The sequence below is a fragment of the Varroa jacobsoni genome, unplaced genomic scaffold (assembly GCF_002532875.2).
Source record: "Varroa jacobsoni isolate VJ856 unplaced genomic scaffold, vjacob_1.0 scaffold_541, whole genome shotgun sequence".
NCBI lineage: Eukaryota > Metazoa > Arthropoda > Arachnida > Mesostigmata > Varroidae > Varroa > Varroa jacobsoni.
The window spans coordinates 71,370-88,572 of record NW_019213443.1 but is presented as its reverse complement, the minus strand read 5'-3'; the positions used below and the strand labels follow the sequence as shown (position 1 = coordinate 88,572).

At 39.1% G+C, this 17,203-nt stretch overlaps 1 long non-coding RNA gene across 2 annotated transcripts; it reads left to right on the top strand.

Moving 5' to 3' along the window:
• The first annotated feature begins 85 nt into the window (after window positions 1–85).
• Window positions 86–16,978, top strand: LOC111261276 (uncharacterized). Of its 2 annotated transcripts, XR_002680895.2 has the most exons (5): window positions 86–171; window positions 976–1,099; window positions 5,189–5,401; window positions 12,394–12,501; window positions 14,447–16,978. It is a non-coding gene; the product is annotated as an uncharacterized LOC111261276 (long non-coding RNA). The 2 variants fall into 2 exon arrangements; XR_002680894.2 differs by lacking the exon at window positions 976–1,099 and having other exon boundaries at window positions 99–171.
• The last annotated feature ends 225 nt before the right edge of the window (window positions 16,979–17,203 follow it).

Genomic DNA, 17,203 nt, shown 5'->3' with positions numbered 1-17,203 from the left:
GACCGGCTATTTTGTGTTTTTCCACTCTATGCAAACGCAATTCGAGCGTAGTCAGGTGGAGAGAAAGGGGTTCGACGTTAGACAAAAGCAATCTTTAAGCCCTTTTTTTTGTCGTCTTGAAATGACCGCGTAGCTACGCTCTTAGTCTTCGTAGCTCGTCGCAAGTAAATGGTTTGTATATAGCATTTCATCTTTATTATATCTGCCAATATTCTTTTACAGTTTTCTCAATATATTGTTTTCAAAATGTTGCTAGGTTCAGCTAAAAGGTATCCTATAAATTTTCATTATGGGATGAAATTACTATAGCGTTTGACAAGTTTGGCATTGTCATTGTTATAATTTATTAACGAACTTCTCCCTAGTGCCGTTTTGGCCGAATTGTTTGTTATATGTATATTTAATTTTCTTCTTCGATGAAAGATTGCCTAAGCCAAACACTGACAATGGGTTTAACTTTAATCTAGAACGTCCGTTTTCTACCCCTCGTGTACAATCCGATTTGAATGCATCGGATAGGCGTAGTATTGTACAATTTCTTTTGTAAAGTTCTTCACGAGAAGTTAGTGGGACAACAAGAATTTTCTATCTATAAAGTTAGATAAAACTGAAGTCAAACGAATGGATGCGAAAATGAGATAAAAAAAGAAGTAAAAAGAAGAAAATGAGATACTGCTTAAGCGGAAATTTCTCTGATACCTTGCTATTTCAACTTCTTCAATTAGACTTAAGTGATAATCTTCCCAATATGCACCATGATGTTTTTATATGTATCATATATCGATAATTCCTAAAACCATTGATGTCGAACAATACGATCGCATTATAATGCTTCAATTCATCTAGCTGAAATTACCATGTATGAAATATAACATAGTAAAAAATACTCGGCATGTCGTCAAAGGCACACGCAGTAACCGGACATCCCAGAGCGTCCTCAATTCCCTTTCTAAAAATTTCTATTGTATTTTGCAGTTTTTTTGAGTATATTGGCGCGCACGAAATCCGATGAAGATTTACTACGTTTTGAATTTTACTACAAATCATAACAAATTCACTGACAATTAATCAGAAGAAATATGTGAGGACTGTATAGCTGGTAAGATATCAGCTCATAACCACTGTTCAACTTAGCATTAGTACCAATTAGCTCTAAATCCATAATAATTTAAGCAAAAATTGCACCAAATTAAATTTCGATAATTGTCAGATACTTTACTTCTTACATCATGCGATACTTGCTAAAATTCTGCAACAACGCAGATTTTAATAGGTCGATATGTGTGTGCGAAGATTTGCTAGAAATAAACATTGTCCCTACAAATGTTTCCACTAAGAGCCGAATTACTTATGAGAAAAATTTATATTAGCTCGATAATGAAGTGTTTTTCCTTTAGTTATCTTGAATAGAACATGACTGCCTTTGGTGGAACCCCGTTGTTGTATAACAGAGATAGTATCTCTATGTCTATGCCCATCTAACAAGAATCTGTGCCCTCTAATTGTTTTACTGCAATGTGTCTTTACGGATTTTCCGTTCAGTTTATGACTTTTCGAAGCTTCTCATATTCAAGTGGGCAGAGACTAATGGAGATCGTTTCAAAGCCGTACGGCATGATGAGATAAAAATTGGACGTTGTACCAGCTACTAGAAAGCTTCGCGTGCGGCTCAAAATTTTAGATTGTTAAAAAAAATGCAAATGGCAGAACTGGTAGTTGTAGGTGGGCTAGGTAGACGTAGCGATAAGATAACTATCACAGAGGATAATTCATTTGGAGTTTTAAAACGCTCCACGTGACGTTTTTTCTGAGCACGAACCATACTCCCCTATTAAAAATCTCTTCTAGTTGTGCCTTCTTAAATCGTAATGCTTCAATAAAAATAGTTTCATGGTATGATTTAACTCGACTGGGAGACAAAATCCCTAATCATAAGCAATCACGATGGGTCTCTGTGTACCGACATCAGGGTAATTTTGATAGGCGAAACGAATGTGCTAACTGAGCCATCGATATAGCGAAAGGCACCTTAATTGAAGTCGGGCTATCGGAAAACGGTTCTCGCCTCCGTGGTCCTTCCTGCTATATGATGCAGTTTCGATGTCTAAGCATACGCAGCTGCTGCTAAAGGGACGTGTCTATGGACATCATGGGATGACTGTTCGTTATGGCGCGTTGTAAGCTACAGGTCCTTATGGAAACATTGCATTCTGCCCTTCTTTACCCGTAACAACTAAACAACAACTTCCAGCAGTAATTAGTAAAGGCAAATAGTTCGCAATGATGCACCGGAAACGAACCGATTTTGTGAGCCGGAAATAGCGCTGTCTGTACGAGCCTGAAGCTTTTCATTGACGAAAATACATCCAAGCTATCCAATATATCGCAGCGAAAGCACACCCGGCCCCTGCATTGGCCAGTTCGAAACCGAGAGAGATTAATCGTAAGTGGTGATGTGAAAAGCATAAAACGGGCGACTTAATGTTTTATTTTATATATTTATTTTATATTAATGAGGTTATTTTGTCCTGCACACACACACTTACACACAGACACACACACACACACACACACACACACACACACACACTCACATTCACTCACTCACACACACACTCACACACTCACACACACACACAAGAGGGGCAAATAAACAAACAGGGAGAACTGGACTGGGATATAAAAGTATTTCTGGCAAACTGGAGTATAGCAGGGCCCACTAATTATTATAACGTAAAAAATGGAGGTGTATAACACAATCTGTACATCGTACTTGGGCTACTTGCGTAAAAGTTTGCTCTAACTTTCACAGATGAGGTTACTATTTGACCCTTTTTTGTTATTAAATTTAACACTCTAAACTCGGCTTTATATCTATATACATGGTTCGAAAATCACTTAGGAGTGACTTTTTTATGATGTAACTTTGACGTAAGTTGCATGCGCAGTCTGCAATGAGTGTGTAAGCATTCTGACTCGAGATTTTCTACGAATCATTGAGCTTGTTGGTATCGCGGACCTCATTTTTGTCTTTCTAGAGGAGTACAACGATTTGGAATGGCAAAGAATTCGTCGGTGACAAATGTTGAGTTTGGCTCGATTCATTTGTTTCGGTGCCATCCCAATGTATCCTTTTCAGATTCTTAACTTAGGCGTAAACACTTAAAATAAGATACTATCTTCGCATTACAATGTAGAAGTGTATATTTAGTTTTCAATTGAATAACATACATATTCGTAATGGCTACAATTTATTCGATACTCAATTAAATTTTATTAAGTTTATGAGTAATAGATCGCATGAATATATAACGGCTTATAACCCGCAACTGATATTAAAATTTTAACGAAAATCCGCCTGTGCCGGCATTACCATGCTATTATTCATCAAAGCGTCTGCGAATGTCGCCTCAAACTCGGTCCTTGTCCTATAATTTAATGTTTTACTCTACCAAAATTACTCAGGAGCGCTACGAATGCTCATGTTAAGTGAACTGAGGTACGCTCGAACAGGAACGCTACCCTCCGCGAACTTGTCGAATGATTATTTTCGGGCCATGGACGAGTCTTTTCCAATTAGAATGGCTACATGCGTAGTACAGGTTGACTTGTAAACACTTCGACTTCAATGGTGATCATCTTTCTAGGTCTGTTTACAGACAATGGAATATATTCAAGACTTTGTCATTTTGACAGCGTCTGTGTTTGTCCTTTGCTTGCGAGTACACAAGCACGACGTCTCTTACGTCTTGTACGGTAAGGCTGTGTGCACTACGACAAACCGTACACAAGCATACCATTGCTGTAACGCACAACTACCAGACATAGCCCGCTTGAAACGCTATTAGTAACCCTTCATGGGTTACTTAAAGGATCCGTGCCACATTCGACTTAATTTTCGCTCGTAGTATTATACTAGCTGCACAAATAGCACGTAAACATGCGAAGTACTCTAAAGATCGGTGTTCTATTAAGATCGAAAACGCGCTAGGATACTTAATTATATCAACAACCTAAATGAGTAAATGAGGTAGGACCAGCGGCGATTTTTATAGCTGTAACAAATATAGAGTTTAAATCGTCATGAGGACAGTGTGAAGTTATTGAGCAAAAAGCTGCGCGTTATTATAGTGAGAGCCAGATCCACTAAATTCAACCAACCGTAATGTCAGTGCTCTGCTGAAAGGCGAATAGGTCTTCTTTTTTTAGATCCTATTTGTGTTGTACATGTATACGTGGGACGACTACTCCTGTAAACGCGTCACAGACGAGTAGGGAGGCTTTGCCTCGTTTGCTTAGGTAAGAAACTATTATAAAATATTCGTCGATTCTATTAGAAAAACGGACTACGGGACATAAAATAGACTTAAAGAGTACGCGTAAGCAAGTTAAGCGCCCAATGTGGATGAAACTTCGTCAAAGTATTTAGTAATACCTTTGAATCCTATTGAAACTAGCGTCTTGTCTTCTTTGAACACCGTCAAATGTTCCGATTGCATAATAGCAAAACAAATCCATGAATTAACTTTAAGTCGAAACAACATTGTACGAACACGAGTGCTAACATTGAAGTATATTCTTTGCACGGTACTTAGAACAGAACTTAAGGTCATTTTACAAACGACTATGAATCACTCAGGATTCTCTGGGCATAATCACACTTCTGAACTGAACCGTCCAAGGAACAAGTAAATGCTCATATCGTGTATAAAATAGACTCGTCGTCGAGGTATGTTGCAAAACATTCCATCCAGTAGATTCTTGGTTTCGCCTATTGCTATATCGCTACTAGATAGCGATAGCGTGACGATGTGTAGAAAATAATTGATAGCTTCGAGTTTCGTATAAAAGAAGAGCCTTATTTGGTAATGTATACTGACCATTGTTGGGGTATCCTGTTAGCTTTGTGGCATTTTTAGTATCATATATATATATATATATATATATATATACAGAAAAAGCCAGGAGCAATGCGTTAGTTAGGCCTACTCTCACATGACGTTCGAAAATACCACGCAATGCTCAACTAATGTAGAATACGAAACTGAGTAACATTGTGGATACGTTTAACAGATGGCATTCACAATCTGCTTAGCAGCTCTGATTGAGCATACTTCATCAATAGCTTTATCATTATTCGTCCGGAGCCATATATCTCAGCTTTTGCCTCCGCTTTCTGCCACTGAAGGCAATAGCGACCAGCACATCAACTGACCCAAATGACAACGCTCGTGGCGCTAAGACTTCGGATACACACGAAAATACCAACATACCAAGCCTGCTTGAACGCGCTGCTCAGAGGAACATCACATATCAACCATTTCAACATGGCCTACTTTCAGGCACAACACTCGTCGGCAGGCCGGCTTCTTTACAAGGTCGTCAAGAAAGTGAACATGCGGTAAGTGGTTGTCGTAAATCGAAACCCTATAACATACCGAGTGTTCAGAGTAATAATAGCATTTCTAAGCCAGGGTGTAAACAACACGTATTAATAGAATGATGCGATAAAATGTTAAATAATAGGAATTAAAATAGTTAAATAAATTAAAAATATCCAATGTGAAGTAGATATAGTTGAATAAGAAACATGGTTCTCAGATACGTTATTACGAAAAAACTATCGTATTCCGCCGTACTTTCAAGTAAGCCATACTTAGACTCTGCCTTAATAACCTGTTATTATTTCGAGATAATTGAGTCAGGCGTTATTTCGTTAGCTTTTTTACCGCCGCATTGTTCCTCCGCCTGTGTTGTCAATCGTATTTTTCGTCGTAGGTAAAAGGAGCTGAGGTAACTAGCTGTTTGACAGGAAACTTCTTTATTATTTTCAAGTTAAATGTTATTTGATCTAATTTGAAGTTATACTAGGGCAAAACCACCCTCACTCACACATAAGCCACTCACGAACATTACTACGAACTAGCCTACAGATCTGAGCTGAACGGAGTTCGATGTCGATAGACATCTTGTTGCTTTTATTTGTATTGCTTGTAGAAGTAGAGGGAATCAACGAAGTGAAGTCGTGAAGCAAATAGTAGGCGCAATAACATAGCAGCTAAATAACACTATGACAACGATAACGTATTTCCTTTAATGAGAAAACGCTAATTCTAGTTTAAAATAAATCAGTGTTTAACCTGCCCAATATTTAAAAAAAAAGATTAATGATGTCTTTCTCATTTAGATAAACAACGAATTTTTATCATGCAAACCGTCGTGTGTCGATTGAAAACCCCATAGAACTCCTAGTGTTATGTAAGCTGTGAGATTGAGTTGATTCGATAACAGCATACCCGTGTCGGCTATCGAGTGCTCTTTAAAACGGGTCAGATGAAGTTATTACCGCAATAGCATCTCATGGCTGGAGGATAAATTAAGTAACGAAATCTACGGTCAAAAATAAATCTATCGAAATAAACAACTTTGCCGGCAGCGATATGTATCTTTTACTACAAAATTAGAGTGTTCCATGTTTTGCCTACCGATGCCGTGAACTTTATTGCTAAACAGCAATTGTCTGGCATGAAGCATTTTTTTAAAGAGTCGAGCTGTGATAAGTTATTCCTAGCAATTATTAAGACCTTAGGTTCGAACCCATACAGTCACTTCCAGCTACGACTAGTAGACTTGTTTGTGAAGCAAAGTTCCGCCAAGCAAAAATTAATTTGGACGTTGAAGTTGCAATACTCTTTGTTGCATCAGGTCTACAACAGAAAAGGTATGGTAGATCTGAGTAAAGGTTACCAGCTGGCAGCATGGGCGTGTATTGAGCGTCCGATTGCACTCGATACCGTTTTCAGTGTGCTTACCTTCCCGGAAAGTATAACGGCTTAGCCCGCTTAACGTAAGCACTTTTCCTTTACTCGATCATCTGCTTTTCCCGGTTCAAGGCCCTGCGCCTTGCTAAAGGTTGCCTCCCGACAACCTTGGGTACGCGAATCTCTGAGATAGTTTGAACGTCACGTAGGTGGCGGTACACTGGCGAAGGCTTATTCGCTACTCCTGAGTGGGGCCCAGGCTCGTTTAGCGGCTTATTTAGTCTGATCCTTACCGAGAATATCCGACGCGCAAGTCTTCAGGGTGTCCTATACTTTTACGCTTGCTAGTAACTGCAGTTTTCTTTGTCTTCACCATTCTAGCGTTCTACTGGTAGACAAATTTTTGGCTGGCCTGGCCCAGTTCAGTATTTGTGATCTTGACTTGTTGAAGGAGCTACACGCAGGAAACGAAAGCGTTGCGCTATCAACGTCAATCTAACGATCTGAGTTGTAGACTGCGGGTGGCCTGTCGAGAACTAGGTGTAGGTTAGGTCCTTTGGTTTCTAGCGACGTAACCCCATAGTTTCAGCGCATGTGGGAAGGCCTAATATCAAATTAGAAAAAAAACTAAGCTGCGCGAAAAACATGGCATCGAAGTAGTAGCAGCCGACGCAGCGCTGATGACCAGTAGGTAACATCATCATAGGAGTAACAGAAATGTCGAAAGACATTGTAACAGCAAGTCATAGAGTGGACTTCAAACAAACATGTATTAAGAGACTATGTCCACAATGTGTAAGGTAAAGATCACTACAGTAGCCTGAAGCGGGATAAAAGATAACTCATAGGTAAAATTGCCTAGTATTAAGTAATTCAAGATCAGTTGGTCGGGTTGAGATGGGTCTATGTTTGTTTGTGTTAACCGCAGAATGCTCCCTCACGGTCGTACACCTGAAACACTCCAATAGCACTGCGGCAGTTTATCGAACGCTGCTAAAGCTTTGCTACATTATTGTCTGGCCTGGGCAGATTATATCCATTGAAACGAACTGCGACCTTAGCAAGTGAAAGACAATTGCTTACAATACGGTTATCCATCTCTTTTTAACCTTAAGTGGGCCTTTGGTTACGTCTAGTTTCTAATTGTGTTTCTGCTTAAAGCGGATACTTCGGATATCAGATGCAGGCCTGATTGTGACGACTGCAGAAATCCGCGACTGCTATGAAAGTATTGCTACATTCTAGTAGGAACCACCCAGCGCACCCCATCTCCGGTTCTATTCGTAGACTAACTATATCGATACCTACAGACTGTTCTCGCTGGACAGGATTTCTATTAAGATATGATATAAATATGGCGCAATTGTAGCATAGCTGTCATATGGGTCCTCCCACATAATAGATTCGCTCTTACTCGTACACACCGTTATTCGTTACGTAATAGACATACATCCTAAAAGTGCCAGCATTTACAATTACGTTATTATTGCCATATAATCAATGCGATTCATCGTTTCAACTGTTAGTAACAATGTTACATAAAAATGATATTTGATGTGAAAAGGACTATCCACTCATTAATAGGAAAAATAACGCTTGAAATTAGCTGAAAGATTCACATCTTCAATAATAGAATCATATTATAAGAAACCGTTATTTTACAAAAAATGAACGCTAACTAACTAACTCATTTTGCAAATCTGGTCTTTCGGAAACCGATCACTATTTAGAGGACAGCCAATTTTTACACGTTATTGCATAATAGTGACGATGTCGAGCCTGCGACGGGTCCATACCAGGCCAACGCTTACCGTCAATGGTCTTTGGTTCCGTCTAATTATCCAGGTAGTTTTTCCTGTTTTTCAAAGTTCTTCGCCTTGTAAACTGTACACATTGTTGACATTTATATAAGTAACTTATGAGTTATGAATGCATTGGGGATGGTAATGACACATGCTCGACTCACAGGTCATGAAGCTTGAATTACTTATGCATGATCAGAGATATTAGGCAAACCTGTCGAATTTTGGGCACTCTGCCAAAAAGCTAATACAGACTAACTTGATTACCTTATCTACGGTTTCGATCAATCTTGGTCGGCAGACTTCAGGGAAGGGATACCACAGATTCTACCGCTTTTCTAAAAATCTGCTTATTTGGTGGTCTTTTACGTTTTTAATGGTTTGTAATTAATACAAGCGGGACTATGTTGGTAAATGTTGTCAAGTTTGTGGAGGATACATAGAGAGGGATAGAGAGAGAGAGAGAGCACTTTTCTTTGTTTTTTTGTGTTTATTCTTAGTTCTGCTTAATCATGCCACTTTGTTTCCTTCTCATGCGCTTCATATGATAGGAGTTCAGCCGGGAAGCTCTATATATTTTCACATATTGGTTTGGTTTTCCGAGATTACAGTTAAGCGTGATGTAATCTTTCAAGTGTAAACCTATTCCTCAGTGTAATCTCATTTCAAAAGAAACAGAATTAAGTTGAGTAAACGAGTTAAGTTAAACTAGACTAAACTAAACACAGTTAAGTAACGATCTATTGTGCCATTGTCAGAATCATACACAGGCTACAGGTGCTCTCGCGGCGCTCGATTTGTTTTTCTGTATATATAAAATAAGCTTAAGTGTTGTGAAAGCTATAGCCGGGTCATCATAATAGTCATTATGGCATAAGACTAGTTGCGCGTTACACGCTGATCTTGCGTTTGCTAGGAGGTAATCGCTAGATTACCATGAGTGTATGTATATATATACACATGTTTTTTGAAAAGTATTGACCATTTTTCTAGCTGACAGGTTTTGTTTATTAAAATAATATGAGTCAAATTGGTCATGACGCGGCAATACGCTCATTTGAACGATATTGTTGTTATTCAGGCTTATAGGTATAGAAGGTATAGAAGGTATAGCTTTAAGGTATAGAAGTTGCTTAGGTCTTATGCAAAAAGTTGTATTGCCTTTCGTAACTATGCGTTATCGAAGGAAAGAGCCCACGCTTTGATTCTGGAAATTTTGATTAAAAAAAAAAACAGTTTTTGTAGTGATAGACCGATTATGGAGTGAAGTTGAAAAAATTACTGAATATCGATGAAGTATTGCCAAGAAACAAAAAAAGCATACAGCGCCAAATAGTCTTAAGCTATTTTAAGAAAAGCTAGAGAAGGAAAAAGTTGGACGCTTTGGAGCCACACCAACTGACGTAGCAGAATTTACTCGATCATATTCCTGTCTGCGGAACTTTACAATGAAATCGAAACCCATTGCAAAAGTATGTATCCGGTAAACCTGTAACTGTGAAACTACAGAACTTTTATTTTTGGGTTTCGCTCTGAAACTGGCTCAATTGAGTGCTGTTGCCTGATTGTTAACTTGTAACGGCATCTATCATTTTTTTAAAAGCAGTTACTAGTTAATACCTGTAAGTGCATCTATAAAAAAAAAAAACATTTACAACAGTGTCAATTTATCGGATTTAATCAATTTGGCCTCCAGACATGTCTTATAACAGATAATTTTGTTCTATTGCGACTATTGAAATTAGGCAAATAATGCGCCTGCATGTAGATGCTCGAATCGATTGTTTGTATCGAAAATTACTGCAGGGAAACAGCATCTAAAGTGAAGTCTTTGGTGGCTATACCACCCAACGCGTTGTTAACATCCAACGAAAATTCAGAAAGTTGGAAGATCGTTTGCTTTTTGTTTCGTGTCGGAAAAAAACGAACATGTTTAATACGCCTTAAACGACGTAAAAAGGTTTGCAGATGACCACAAATTTTGACTGAGGTTTGAAAACTCAAAGGCTTGTCCGCGGTCTACACACGAACGCGTAAAGCTGTGATATTAGTATTTATTATATACTACGCAACAACTTTGCTCTTTCTGAAGTACCTGTACGATAAGCGTCATACCGAGAGAACTCATGGCCATATCAGGACGCAGCAACCGCGTCTGGTATCGCCGTTTGGCATACCATCAGATGGCTGGCTCCCAGCAGGAAACGAAGTTTGTCGGTGCCCAAGATCAAAACTAGACCAGAAACGTGTCCCTCAAATTAGCATCCAAATACGTTGACCTCTTAAGCTATCACGAGGACCAATTTTAGGAACCCAACAACAAAGGGTATGCCCTCTCTCTGGCTCAGCTAAGTAAACATGAGAGTTGTTTTTGGAAGGCTTTGACGGGAATTTTGCCCCCAAACTGACTTTAAAACATTCTCGGGTCTTTTTTTTTTTACAAGTGAATTTCACCAGTCTGACGATGGTCCTAATGATGGAAAATTCAGATCTGAAATTGCTGAAAGCCACAATTAGCCAGACTCAATAAAGCTTAGATTGACCACAAGGTTTGTATAGGAATGGAGTAAGCATAAACAGTGACCAATCTGTAACACCTAACAGCAATTTCCGTTGTAAAACACGTAACATTGATTTCTGTGTAATTTAGCACAAATGTTTAGCTCAGGCTTTGATGGTTCGATAGTAATTTGTAAGCTTGCTCCTTTGTGATTGGAAAAGCCATACTAAACTGAATAAAATAGTATATGCACTAAAAAAAGAATATTTACCCGATGTAAATTTATTCCCAGTTGGGCGTTTGACCGTATGAGCGCATTCAGTAGGGGTTGATTATTCATGTAATGGTGGAGTGGTCGCATATCCGCCTACTTGTCTTGAAAGAGACACGTGACGTCGTGCTGGGAGCCATTGTTTAACTTAAAACAGTTGGAACTTTAATAAGTGGCAACTTACCGTGTCTTTTGGTATTATTCGAAAATCCATACGGAAGCATTTTTTTCGTTTTATCGTTGATCTGCTAGCAACTTCTTATGGTTCTATGATATTAACGGCTTCCCGATGGTGTAGCATGCGTCAGATATCATTTCCTATAGCGCGATGTGGCCATTGGCTCTTTTTTTCGATGACTCTTCCAACGTACATGTGTGTGTGTGTGTGTGTGTGTGTGTGTGTGTGTGTGTGTGTGTGTGTGTGTGTGTGTGTGTGTGTGTGTGTGTGTGTGTGTGTGTGTGCGACGCTCCATCATACGATATCAGTCAAGTCTAAAAATAGAAGCTAATTATGTCAATTTGATATAACGTCTATCTTGGTGCATACTCTCTTGAGGGCTCGTCTGCTAGTACTAGTAGTGTGACTAGTAGCCTCAATTACAGTCTAGAAAATTACAAAAACAGAGGACTTCACGTGAATCAGTGAAAATGGGGCTATCTAGCTCACTTGCTATTTTTTCTACACTAAATATATTTACACTTTAACAGTTTCTCTCGATCATTTACGCAATGAACAAGCTAGATACGATCGTCGAATTGTCTTAAATCGCGCCCGGCCATTATAACAGCGAGTGTATCATAAATATGGACCATTTTAGATAAACGTTAAAGCGAGAAACAACGAAGAATAGCAGTAAGCAAAATGAAGGGTACTGTGTTGAAGGAGTAATCCGTGCCTTTTTTGCCATCAAACCACTTCACCCTGCCGCTCCAGATTCGCCTTTACATACATGCTCGTTTATAAATAGTAGATTAAATTTCTGCCCCATCTATACGCTTTATTAATTTGGCGCTAAGTACTTGTTCCGATTTGACATACGACAAACTTATTTTTTACAGTGATGGCTCCCTGCTGAATCCAGCGATGGATTCGTTCGTGCCGTCGACCTAGTCACATTAAATCTTTTTACGGAGAACCGTACCGTACCGAAGGCGAATAGAGGAAAGGTGAGTCCTATCGGAAAATGGCACCTATCGTAAGCTACTACATATAGCAGACCGCCAACTCGATTTTGGCCACTTCGAATAAACAAACTGTCATCAGTTATTGTTCCTCTTCCATCACTTTTCGCTGGCCTAAACCTTATCAGTACTTGCACCGTGGCTAACCATCTACTCTCCATAACCCATGTAATGATAAGTGTCCACATGTGCAGTAACCTCCAAAACGTAATACATGCATACGTTTTCATGAATACATGGAAGTAATTTGGCGAAATTATTGTTATAGGCAAAGATTACACTGTTTTTTACATTGTTTTGCTGAATACTCCAATAACTGAGTGCACTGACCGAATAGAGGGTGGCTAAAACAAGATCAGGACCCCAATGCGATTATTATCCAATACCCATTGTTGCCATCTGATACGTTTCTGGAACTATTGTGAAGAAAATAATCGAACGATTGAATATGGCGCTAGTTTTGCGGAATGTAGTCCTGCTAGAGGGACCTAGATGATAGGGCTTTAAAAATTATTTTGGTTGTGATATTTACAGTAAGGCTTTGTCACAGACTTCCAGGTGTTAATTTCTAGCGCTCGCTCTTGTGGGAAGTGAGCTTAGATAAGATAGGACAGAACAAACAACCGGAATTCCGGGATTTCAAAACCCGTTTGGCCTACAAACTGATATGAAACAAACAATTTAAAACCTTCGACTACAGCTAGATATTGAACCTGGAGCTTCCGACTCGACGTCTGCTAAGCTCGAAGCATAAAATTGTAGACGGTCTTTTTTTACTAAATGCAGATATTTTTCGACGAGAAACTGTACCTAATTTTGAATTCGATGTCTCTAACGGGAACTCGTCGAAGCAACATATCGTTCTTTATTCGGTTTATGCTCTACCAGCGTCATACATTTCCGATCGCAGCTTGTAAGAACGTGAAAGGATTTTGGGGGTCCGATGGGGAAACACATGTTTTTATATGAGTGAAATAGAGTAGTCTGTCTGAATTGTTGTGAGGGCTCACAGAGCAATCGCGTGTTAGCAGCTGCAGTCTTACATGAATTCGACAGAATTTATAGACGTACATTTCTGTACGTCTTTATGTGGATAAGGTTTTTTGTGTTTCCACTGAAAGTCATTAGTAAGCAGTTCTTAGAACTCGTCTGACACAACTTTCCCTGCCGGGTTTATAGCCGTTCATAGAACCATAGGTTACGAAAGGGGGCATTCTAGCAGAACTCGTTTTAGCATAATGATGATGCACAGGGTTTTTCATTCTTATTTGCGGGCGAATACACTTTGGCCATGTAGCGGGAAGCCCAAAACATCCGAATAGTACTGCAAGCTATTCCGCTAAATTGTTTCGCGCAGTGGCAGACGTTGAGCTCACACTGTACCCGAGCCTAGCGGTTCTTCATTTCAGTATCTAAATCGAATTTTACGGTCGCAATCGAGATTAGGCTTACTATCGGACGGATGTTTTATCTATGTTTCTAGCCCCACGTTCAGTGCTGGCTTAGATAACTACTGCTGGTCTTAATAGGAACAAAATGGTGTTGCTATCTAGCCTCAAATTTTGAACATCTCACATATCTGTCAGCAAGCAGACAGATATATTACCACTAGGCCGTCACAGAACCATCAATAGCTAACAGCGATTGTCTATTTCTTTAGAAACAGAAAGTCGCCATTAGGTGTTCGAAAACATTAACAATAAGTATAGTTTCTCAATGAGCCCATATAAATTCTTCGCACGTAATTTCTAACAGCTATCACTGGCATTGTTGGATACGCTATTGCCTTTTGCTACGAGACACACGGCTTATATCATCCCTTACGGTAACTATCACGAAATGGCAAGAATATCACCGAACACCACCCATTGGAGCCCAGAAATGTCGTTAGCGCCGGATGGATTAATTGTATTTCACTAAATGTTTCCAGAATCGTTGTGTCGTCTGCCGGGTGTGGATCTTGTTGGGTTCGTTGACTGTTGTTAGAAATGGTTATTCATTGCGGTCGGTCAAGAAGCTTGACAAAGGTTCATCCGCCATTGTCTCCTCTACTAGTTTCGGCCTAGAAAAAGAATTGTTTGAAGGTAGTAAGTGTTATCGCTTACCTTCTAATGGTTTCACAAACCATGCTGCGGACGGCTACAGAGCGGAGGTTAAACGGACCACAAACTCGCTAAGCGACAGCGGCGTGGTCTAGAAGTGACTTGATTGACTGCTTTGCATACATCAAAAACTCAAGAAAATTAATAAGAAAAAAAAAGTCAATACGCACTTTGTTGCTTGCACGACTGACAAGAGAATCATTGAACGATCTTGCATAAAGATCGTCACTGACGCTGAGATGTTAACCTTTTAGGGTATCGTAACTCAACTCGTTCCTCCGAGCATCGAAATTGGCAAAAAAAAGCTTCGGACTCGCAAAAAGCGACGCAGTGAGTGATATTGCTACATGGCAGTACCACATCGTATGACTTTGATGAGTTCTTCAATGGAAATGAATCCGCCTAACGGACAGCCTGCGCATTACTCCATTTTGGTCAATGTGTCGTGCTCAGAAAGGCAAACACTTTTAGAACAGAGGCCCAAGTCAGCAAATCGGACACTTTCAAGGTCGAAGCCTTTTTCTTCGTGGAATAGGGGCGAAAGTCTAAGATATGTTTACCTGTACGAAAGTTTCAGTCAGTTGGTTAACCTATCTTGGGTGCCCTTAAGCCCTGCGAGCTCGGCAGTGAACGTTGACACCGCTGTAGAAGAAGGGGACAGCGGCTTGGATATTGTTTTGGATTTGTTTACAAGCAGATGTACCCTCCGACGTTACTTCCTATTCGTCACTTCCTGTCCTGTGCATTTTCACAAAGGTCACGAAAACATAGAAAAAAGGAATAAGATACAAAAATAGCTAACGAAAACAACAAAGTCCTGCTCTGATTCGAGTCTGACACGAGCAGCTACACCGTAAGCACAATTTTCAAGTTTCGTTGACCAGCTAAGCCTAGTTCTGTGTAAGGCATCGGAAAACTGTTCGTTCGCTTTTGGTCAGTCGCGATGAACTTATTTCTAGTTGTTACACGTATGAACTATTACTTACTTATTTACTGTCCAACTTCGTCAGGTATACCCTTTTAAAGACAAATGAAATCCTAGATCATATATGTTATGTCAACGCCCGCACAGTACACAAATTTTAATATATATTAAATAATATAAATTTTACGAAGTACTGGTGTTAGAAAGCCAAAATATACTACAATTTCTTAATAATTCCAGCAAATAAAGGTAACCATAGTGCATCCAGATATGCGCCTGAACGGCTATTACCTCCAGTGTTTCTGCTATTGCCTATTCGCATCCTTGGCCAACATGTAAGCTTAACGTAAACTCTAAACTACGTTCTATTCAGATAATGCATCAAAAGTGCGCTACATGCAGAACTTTCTACGGCAACTTCCTGTGTGTTTCCGCCTTTTGGATGTCGTCACTAACTAGATGCTTAGTAGCCAGCTTCCGCTTTGTCCCGACTTTGGTCTCTTGTTGCCGAGGGAAGATTCAAATCCTCTAGTACACAGAAGCCGTGTTCCTTATCTCAAATGGTGTATATTATGTAAGGAATAAACGATATAACATTATCATATGCTTCGTATAGGAAATTACGAAGTTTTTATAAACGTTTTTTTTTTTATAATGTTTTTATAATGTAAAAACATATACGTTAGTAATTTTGCACGCACAAACGAGCGATTCTCTCTTAGCCACACGTAGTACGGGGTCGAAAATAATGCGGGTTTGTAATGAGTTCTATGAATTACTTGCGCGTAATTACTAGCAAAGCACGAATATAACTTAAACTTTAAACCGCAATAAGTAATATCATCATCATCTTCTGGAACCCTCTTCTCTAGTTTTTTTTTTTAGTAGTTCGAGTAATAAAACGTTATATAGCCGGGGTATAGCCTCTACAAAGACGCAAAATAACATATGTCAATACAAACACAGTATATTGTCGTGTAATATTGATATACGGCTGTGTATAATGCGCTAATCTAAGGCTTTATCCAACCGCGAACTTCCTACATAATATATTAATCATCAATCATTTAAATCCATGAAAAATAATTGTAAGGATGAGTTGTGCCTAGGGCTTCAAAACGATCAATGTGACCCATAAATATTTACTGGTCAGATAAATTGTGGATAGAATAGACAGGGTGTTTTTTTAATTAGCGCAAAGCTCTGTAGGTAACAGGAACTTCGTTTACGCTGTATATATACAGCGTAAATTAAATAGAAGTGTAAATAAAAGCGCTAATTAAAAAACACCCTGTCTGTTCTATATATATACATATATGATATATATGGCAGATATAAAACTCTGCTAGTAACTTGGTAAAATGTTTCTGCGTTGTTACATAGAAAATCTTTTTCTAAGCAATAAAGTGATAATTAAGTGAATTCGTGAGGCGTATTTACGCTTTTTCTTACTTTCAGGAACGATAAATTTTAATCGACTACTTCTCAGAATGGCCTTAGGCGATAAACGTATCTAGTTAATAAATAGAACATTATGTTAGCGAATTTGGGTAATATAATTGGGAAACCTTAGGCTCGAGTTTACTTTGACGTAGACCTATGATCAAGACGTACATGTTGGACGTACGTATCGATAGAGATATTGAACTGTAATGATGTC